Raw genomic sequence first — 9824 nt, 5'->3', positions numbered from 1 at the left:
GAGACAGGCTGATGAGGGTCTAATCTAAATTGTCTTTTGCATTCTTTTAACCTTTATTTTTAAATAATCACAGATTCACAAAAAGTTGCAAAGGTAGTACAGAGAAGTTTCATCTCCCCTTCATTCAGTTCCCTTTAATAGTTTCACCTTAGTAACTGTATGTGTTAGTTGCTCAATTGTGTCCAACTCTTTGCAACCCCATGAACTATATAGCCTGCCAGGCTCCTCTGTCCATGGAATTCTCCAGGCAAGAATACTGGAGTGGGTAGCCACTCCCTTCTCCAGGGGATCTTCCCAACCCAGGGATCGAACCCTGGTCTCCTACATTTCAGGCAAATTCTTTTACTGTCTGAGCCTCCAGGGAATCCCCTAGTAACTAACTGTATATAGTTACCCAAAATCAAGATAGTGACATTGTCACATGTATATATTCCCATGTGTACATTTGATCACATATATATTCATGGGGCCATCACCATGTTAATAACTGAACCATCATCCACAAATAAGTCTCTTGTGCTACCCCTTCATAGTCACACCCTCTCCCACCATCCCTGAACCCTGGCAACCCACTAATTTGTTAGCTCTATCTCACAATTTTGTCATTTCCAGAATTTTGTATAGCTGAAATTCTACAGTATGTGGGCTTTTAAGACTGATGTTTTTTCACTCAGCATAATGCACTTGAAGTCCATCCAAGCTATTGCATGTGTCAATAATTCATTCTTTCTTATTGCTAGGTAGTATTCTCTGGTATGGATACACCACCATTTGCTTAACTCATCACCTACTGTAGCACATTTTGATTGTTTGGAGCTCTTACAAATAAAGCCACTGTGAGCATTTATGTAAAGTTTTTTGTGTGAACATAAGTTTTCATTTCTCTGGGATAAATGCCAGGAGTGTGACTGCTGGGTTACATGTTAAATATATGTTTAGCTGGGTAAACACAAGGTGGATATTGAGCTAGGCAGGATTTGGATAGGCAAGTAGCAAGGAAAAGCATTTTGAGCATATAGTGTTGTATGTACTCTATCATTAAGAAACTTTAAGGAGAAAAAAGGGAAAAAACAAAGACATTTTAAGGAATGCAGCTTCTTACTTAGTAAAAAATGTGTAACCAGAATAAAAGATATGGAGATATGAAGGACAGGCCACACAAATTTCACATAGAAAAACCTCCTGAAAAGATCCTTTATTAATCTATTTATCCCAAAATTCACTCCCTCTAGTAATTGCTATATCTTTTCAAGCTCTACTCTTTCTCTTCTTCTCTGCAGCCCTTATACATCAATCTATCTCTCTTCTCTTTTATAAAAAGGAGAGTGTTACTTTCCTAACTCCTCCCAAACTCTTCTAACATCAGTTCACAAAAAGCAAAAGGATTATATCGTAACTTTGACCCTTAAATGTTAGGAGAGGAAACAAGTTCTGTACGATAGGCGAGGTAACCTGATGGAGGAGCAGTTTTACAGACAGAGATATTTCTTTTTACTAGATTTCAGTATTCAGTTCAGTTCAGTTAGTCGCTGAGTCATGTCCGACTCTGCGACCCCATGAATCACAGCACGCCAGGCCTCCCTGTCCATCACCAACTCCTGGAGTTTACTCAAACTCATGTCCATCAAGTCGGTGAGGTCATTCAGCCATCTCATCCTCTGTCGTCCCCTTCACCCACTCTCAATCTTCCCCAGCATCAGGGTCTTTTCCAATGAGTCAGCTCTTTGCATCAGGTGGCCAAAGTATTGGAGTTTCAGCTTCAGCATCAGTCCTTCCAACGAACACCCAGGACTGATCTCTTTTAGGATGGACTGGTTGGATCTCCTTGCAGTCCAAGGGACTCTCAAGAGTTTTCTCCAACACCACAGTTCAAAAGCATCAATTTTTCGGTGCTCAGCTTTCTTCACAGTCCAACTCTCACATCCAATACATGACTACTGGAAAAACCATAGCCTTGACTAGACAGACCTTTGTTGGCAAAGTAATGTCTCTGCTTTTTAATATGCTGTCTAGGTTGGTCATAACTTTTCTTCCAAGGAGTAAGCGTCTTTTAATTTCATGGCTGCAATCACCATCTGCAGTGATTTTGGAGCCCCCCAAAATTAAGTCTGACACTGTTTCCACTGTTTCCCCATCTATTTGCCATGAAGTGATGGGACCGGATGCCATGATCTTAGTTTTCTGAATGTTGAGCTTTAAGCCAACTTTTTCACTCTCCTCTTTCACTTTCATCAAGAGGCTCTTTAGTTCCTCTTCACTTTCTGCCATAAGGGTGGTGTCATCGGCATATCTGAGGTTATTGATATTTCTCCCGGCAATCTTGATTCCAGCTTGTGCTTCTTCCAGCCCAGCATTTCTCATAATGTACTCTGCATGTAAGTTAAATAAGCAGGGTGACAATATACAGCCTTGGTGTACTCCTTTTCCTATTTGGAACCAGTCTGTTGTTCCATGTCCAGTTCTAACTGTTGCTTCCTGACCTGCATATTGGTTTCTCAAGAGGCAGGTCAGGTGGTCTGGTATTCCCATTTCTTTCAGAATTTTCCACAGTTTATTGTGATCCACACAGTCAAAGGCTTTAGCATAGTCAATAAAGCAGAAATAGATGTTTTTCTGGAACTCTCTTGCTTTTTCGATGATCCAGCGGATGTTGGCAATTTGATCTCTGGTTCCTCTGCCTTTTCTAAAATCAGCTTGAAGTATACGGTGACATATTTCTGTCTGCTGCTGCTAAGTCACTTCAGTCGTGTCCAACTCTGTGAGACCCTGTAGATGGCAGGCCACCAGGCTCCTCTGTCCCTGGGATTCTCCAGGCAAGAGTACTGGAGTGGGTTGCCATTTCCTTCTCCATATTTCAGTTCTACACATGCCTAATTAAGTGCATTTATGGATTACTAAACATAACCCTCAAATGATGGCTTTTAAAGGCAAAGGAAAGGCAAAATGAAGATAACACTAACAAAGCAAACTCAAAACCAAACAAGTAGATAAGTCTCTTCTTCATCAGCCTACCTTCATTTAAAAATAGAAACAGTATAATCAAATCTGGCAAGAAGCCAGCCAAAATAACTTTTAAATTACTTCTTCAATTATTTAAATAATTCCAATTATCATTAACAATGAATTTTATTATGCACTGAGATGTTACTAGTAATACAGCTACATGTATATAGTTTATGAATAAATAAGACTCTGATGGTGGAAAAAAGTGAAGGCAAGAGGAGAAGGGGGTGACAGAGGATGAGATGGTTGGAGGGCATCACCGACTTGATGGCCATGAACTTGAGCAGGCTCTGGGAGATGGTAAAGGACAGGGAAGTCTGGCATGCTGCAATCCATGCGGTCGCAAAGAGTCAGGCACAACTCAGTGGCTGAACAACAACAACAAGGATCAACAATCAGAAAGGTTTAGAGACCACTGTGCCAGCACCATTCTCTCCACCTATCTTACCCTACCCTACTCCCACATTAGATTCATTAGAAGCCTTCAAAGATCCTTTGCTGTTGTTCAGTCGCTCAGTCATGTCCAACTCTTTGTGACACCATGGACTGCAGCACACCCCATGCGTCACCATCTCCCAGAGCTTGCTCAAACTCATGTCCATTGAGTCGGTGATGCCATCCAACCAACTCATCATCTGTCGTCCCCTTCTCCTCTTGCCTTCAATCTTTCCCAGAATCAGGGTCCTCTCCAATGAGTCAGCTCTTCACCTCAGGTGGTGGAAGTATTGGAGCTTCAGTCTCAGCAAGATCCCTTGAGTTCCTAAGTTTCTCTATTTCCTCTTCCCACAAGGTGCCTGGAGGAAGTCTGGCCTTGGGTACCAACTGGACAACCTGACACCTGTTTTTCTTTGCCTCAATTCTGGATAGTTTGCCTGAGTTGCCTTCTCATATTCTAGCTCAACTTCCAAAGCTGGGACCAGAGCCAATATTCCAGGTTGATATGGTTCATTATTTTGATCCTGATACCCACCTGGCCATCCTGTCCTTGGTACCTAGGAAAGAGCCTGGTAGACTGTGCAGCTGGGACAGATCTCAGAACAGGGCAAAGAAGGACAACACCTATAGCTCTAATAAGTCATTTACAAGAATTTGCTCTGGGGATAAAGTTCTTAAAATCTAAAGATAAGAATAAACTTTATTTACAGGTGCTTTAAAAAATAATCATGTAGCCTTAATGGAAAAACTAAGAACCAACTGTCAAGTACCAAACACCTTCTGTATATAAAGATACATTTACACTGATACTTTCAGAGTCTCAAACTCTGTTGGTCTGTGTTCCTTCAAGACAGGGACTGTGCTTCAAGCATCTTTGTTTCCCCAGGCCTAGCACTGAAAATAATAATTAGCATTATTTGTAACTCTTGCTACTACTTTTAAAACATTGACCTCATGCCAGACTCTTGCTAAACACATTGCAAATATCCCATCTAATCCTTTTAATAATCTTATTATCCCTCTTCATGGATGATGTGACTAATCTCAGAAGCCCAGTAATTTACCTAAGAATTTAACAACTAACACACAGGGTTGAAAAGGGATTTGAACCCAGGCCTTTCTCAACTACACCATAACGCCAAGGAGGAAAGACCTGGAGTGGTAGGAAGAGAGAAGTTTGCCACTGCCTTCCAGGCCAGAAATAAAAGCATGGTGCTACTTAGAAAATGTTACCTCCAGCCATGTTTCCAAGCTAATTATAACTTCTCTGGCACTAAAGACACTTGGTCATTACACTCTCAGACACTGGAAATCTCTTTCTAATATGTGTCACAGCAAAAAATACACAGGCATGAAGTAAAAAATATATATATGCTATATGAACTTTTGTAAAGGTGGTTGAGGTTACCTTTCCTTGGTGAGTCTAGTAATTACTGCTGGCACGTAAAGTGAAGCTATTTGCAAATTCATATCTCTTAATTTGGCACAAGGTAGCAATTTAAAGGAAAAAACTATGGGTGGAAAAAAAAAATCACTGCTTACAGCAGCATTTAGAACCAGAGTGATGCAATTTTCATTTCATGTCTCCTCAAGTTGGAGAATTCATTAGCACCTATGTAGTACTTAGGTAATTTTGCACAAAGCAAGTTGCAATATTTAGCCATAAGTTCATTTCGCTTTGTACTTCCATGACTTCACATTAGAAGTTTAAGTACACCAATTACATCAACATTAAATACAGATATAAAATACTGAGTTCACATTCTTTCTCTTTTAAGTCTTGATCAATCATAAAATGTTCTCACTAATAAATTCTCAAGGGTTTATTCTATTATTTAAGTTAGTTTTAGTCATAAAAATTGGAACGTATACAATATTGCCCTTTTCAATTCTAAGTACATTTTAATTTACACTATTTATGCTGGTTTTTAATGGTTTTGTTGTTGTTCAGTCTCTAAATCATGTCTGACTCTGCAACCCCGTGGACAGAAGCATACCAGGTTCCTCTCTCCTCCACTGTCTCCTGGAGTTTCCTCAAATTCACGTCCATTAAATCCATCATGCTATCTAAACATTTTATCCTCTGCCACCTCCTTCTCCTTTTGCCTTCAGTCTTTGCCACAAACCACAGTCATTCAGGTAGGCAAGGTTTTCACATCTCTTGTATCTTGTGTTTTTTGCTTTTAATTTTTAAGACTTTATTGAATGTGTTACAATATTGCTTCTGTTCTGTGTTTTGGTTTTTTGGCTGCAAGACATGTGAAATCTTAGCTTCCCAATCAGAGATAGAACCCACACCCCCTGCATTGGAAGGCAGATTTTGGACCACCAGGGAAGTCTCCCTTGCCTTCAATCTTTCCCAGCATCATAGTCTTTTCCAATGTGTCAGCTCTTCACATCAGGTGGCTAAAGTATTGGAGCTTCAGCTTCAGTGTCAGTCCTTTCAATGAATATCCAGGGTTGATTTCCTCTAGGATTGACTGGTTTAGTGGTAGGTAAAGCTTAAGGTGACTGACTAACTCCTAACTATTCTCACTTCACTGGAAATGGTCTCTGGTCAACCACGATGGGCCCCGTCAACCTGATTTGTACTAAATAATCTCATGCTGGTCAATGCTGACTGATCACAGGTGGATATGTTCATAATCTCTATTCTGTCAATCTGATCCTCAGAATTTGGAATTGGAACCCAATTCTAATCAGATAAAGCTGTTGCTTAAACTGACTTGCTATAGACAGGATTTTTCCCCCAATAAACACTAAGAAGCAAAAGTAACAAAGGTAGAACTTATACTATTTTAGAGACAAATACCAGTGCTATGAGCTGATTTATGTGTCCCCCACCCTCATTCAAATTCATGTGTTGAAATCATAATTCCCCATACCTCAGAATGTAAATATATTTGGAGACAGATCTTTAAAAAAGCAGTTAAGTTAAAATGAAGTCATTAGGGTGGGCCCTAATCCAATATGATAGGTGTCCTCATAAAACCATGAACTATGGAAAGAGATACATAAAAAGGAAGGTGTGGGGAGAAGATATCCACCTACAAGCAAAGGAGAGAGTCCTGGAACAGATTCTTCCCTCATGGCCCCCAGAAGAAACCAAGCCTGCTAGCATCTTGATTTTAGAGTTCTAGCCTACAGACTGAGAATAGAAATGTCTGTTTTTTAACTCACCTAGTCTGTGCTATCTATTATGGCAGTCCTTGTTGTTCAGCCGCTAAGCTGTATCCAACTCTTTGCGACCCCATGGACTGTAACCCACCAGGCTCCCCTGTTCTTCACTATCTCCTGGAGTTTGCTCAGATTCACGTCCATTGAGTCAGTGATGCTCTCTCACCATCTCATCCTAGCAAGCTAGTAAAACCATACAGGGATGTGTCTTTGAGTAGCTTAGGATAGAGCATAAAACCCCGGGACTCCCCTGGTGGTCCACTGGTTAAGAGTCCACTTTGCAGTGTGGGGGATCCCTGGTTGGGGCACTAAGATGCCATGTGCCCCCAGAGCAACCCAGCCCACACACCACAGCTCTGGAACCCACACGCTACAACTAGACAGTCCACAACCAGAGATCCTGCATGACACAATGTGTCGGCTACAGCCGGGACCCGACACAGACAAATAAATATTTTTTAAGAACCCTGAGGGCATAAGTATCAGAAGAGACAGAAACAAAGGAAATAGTAAGGCTACTCAGCCTGACATCAGAAAAAAATTACTCTCTCCTGAAAAGAGACGGAGAAAGAATTCAGCAGGGGAAGTCTGAAGTGGAAGGACTATGGTGAGTGAAGGGCCAAAGGAAATTTCTTCAGGAGTGGTTCGAGGTAGGTATTCTCGGCAAACAGTACTGATGATATTGCTGTGATGTAAGCCGCCCCCCAATCTTCAACGAGTCTATGACATGTGGAAACAGGGGCCCAGAGCCAGGGGTGACCAGGAGAGCATCAGTCTGACATTCCCCAGCCCCTTATCTCACTGCCCCTCACTCAGAAATCTGTAGAAATCACATAGGAGGCCTCCAGAGTCTCCACTGGTGCGGAATGTGGTTAATGCCAACAGTATCTAAATCTCAGATCCTGGGATATTCTAGCTGACATTTGGATCTGCGAAGAAAGAAAAATGAAGCAGATAAGTGAAGAAATGAAAGATCATGTGCTCTAAAGAGGGAGAAAATGAGAGTCATGAGACTTTCTATTTCCTGGTTCAAATTCCTCATTTGACCAGACTGACTCCCTGCTTTTGAAATACCTACGTTTCTTTATTCTTCTTAGGATACCTTTACAACCTCAAAATAAATCTCTGCTTTTTTTTTTTGGCTTAAAGTATCTCTAGTTAGTTTCACTTATAACAAAAGAATTTTAACTAAGATTTGTAAAATCTTAGGGCCACGAAAAGTAAACAGCGAAACCAGGTAGGTAATCATGGGATATTTAAATCATGCCTGCTGCTATTCCAGGGAGAATATTTGATATTACAGCAATACAATGAGTAATGATACTGTCTAATTTTTCCAAACCAGTGTCCCAAAGACTACTTCACACAGTGGTGGGTAGGAGGTTAACAAGTATGATAGTACGCTATTAAAAAAAAAAGTATTCTGAGGTCAAATATGTTTGGGAAATACTAACACAGAATAAATAGCATGTAAGCAGTAGAAGAGACTTTCTTTTTTGGAAGGGGGTGAATATAAAACCTTTCTTTCCTACTCATTGAGTGGCAGAAAAAAAGAAGGTATGTTATTGAAAGGAACTTTAAAAGTAATTATCTCCTTAACAATAACAAATATAAATAAAAGTAGCTAAATAATAGAAAGATCAATTTGAGGACCAAAATCTAGTTCACCTCTAAGGCAGCAAAATGTAATGATTAAACACACGCGTTCTAGTGATAAGCTGCCAAAATTTCTCTATTTCCTCACTCTAAGTAACATGCTTGTGTGCTAAGTCAGTTCAGTTGTATCTGACTCTTTGTGAGCCCGTGGACTGTAGCCTGCCAGGTTTCCCAGGCAAGAATACTGGAGTGGGTTGCCATTCGCTTCTCCAGGGGATCTTCCCAATCCAGAGATCAAACCCAGGTCTCCTGCATTGCAGGCAGATTCTTTACTATCTGAGCCACCAGTGAGGCACTCCAAATAATGACTAACTTAAAATGTTTTACGGTAATTACTGAGTTACTATACAAAAATTGCTTAGAAGTGACAAATATCCTAAAATATTAGTTATTATTATGAAAAAAGCTATAGTCCCAATACAACATCGAAGGAGAACAGAGTTGGAGGACTGACACTTTATTGTTATTGTTGTTCAGTTGCTACGTCGTGGTCGCCTCTTTGTGATCCAGTGGACTGCAGCAGGCCACGCTCCTCTGTCCATGGGATTCTAAAGGCAAGAATACTGGAGTGGGTTGCCATTTCCTTCTCCAGGCAATGTGGGATCTTCCCGGACCAGGGATCAAACCAGTGTACCCTGAATTGCAAGGTGGATTCTTTTTTTTTTTTTTTTTTTTTGAGGGAGACGTGACTTTATTAGAAAAGTAAAAAACAAAACAAAGCAAAACAAAAAACAAACCCCACAAAACACTGCGAGGAGTTGGTCCTAAAAATAAGGAACGCTTCACGAATTTGCGTGTCATCCTTGCGCAGGGACCATGCTAATCTTCTCTGTATCGTTCCAATTTTAGTATATGTGCTGCCGAAGCGAGCACGCAAGGTGGATTCTTAACCACTGGACCACCAGGGAAGTTCCATAGTAGTTTCTTAATGATCCTTAGTATTTGTTAGTTTTAATGTTTCCTTTTTCATTTCTGATTTTGAGTGGTCTCTTCTTTTCTTAGTCTAGCTAAGGGTCAGTCAATTGTTTTAATCTTTAGAAAAAACAGCTCTTAGTTTCATTGATGTTTTATATTGCTCTTTTAGTTTCTATTTTCTTTATTCCTGCTTTGATATTTGTTATTTTCTTCCTTTTGTTAACTTTGGGCTTTTTATAGTTCCTTAATATATAAAGTTAGGTTGTTTTATTTGAGCTTTTTCTTTTTCCTTAATATAAGTGTTTGTCCCTATAAACTTCCCCCGTAGAACTCCTTTTGCCACATCCTGTAAATTTTGGTGTTCTGTGTTTCCATTTTCATTTGCTTTATGATTTTCTAAGTTCCCTTTTGAGTTATTCTTTGAGCTGGAATGATTGTGGGACTCGTTTGTTTACTGTCTCTCTAGAGATAGCTGTTCTCTGTTGACTGATGTACAATGTCTTGAAAACCATTGTTTTATACATTTTACTTTTTTTTTTTTTTTTTTAGCTGGTAAGGGTAAATCTGATTCCTATAACTCCATCTTGGTTGGAAGCAGAAATCTTAATCCTTTACTTTTAATGTTATAGCACCTACAA

General features: G+C 40.0%; 1 non-coding gene across 1 annotated transcript; it reads right to left on the bottom strand.

The window, feature by feature from the left end:
- Positions 1-9037: 9037 nt before the first annotated feature.
- LOC122685126 lies at positions 9038-9144 on the bottom strand. The gene has a single exon (XR_006338290.1). It is a non-coding gene; the product is annotated as a U6 spliceosomal RNA (small nuclear RNA).
- Positions 9145-9824: the final 680 nt, after the last annotated feature.

This window comes from Cervus elaphus, chromosome 27, assembly GCF_910594005.1.
Source record: "Cervus elaphus chromosome 27, mCerEla1.1, whole genome shotgun sequence".
Taxonomy (NCBI): Eukaryota; Metazoa; Chordata; class Mammalia; order Artiodactyla; family Cervidae; genus Cervus; species Cervus elaphus.
This window is presented reverse-complemented; position numbering and strand designations above follow the sequence as displayed.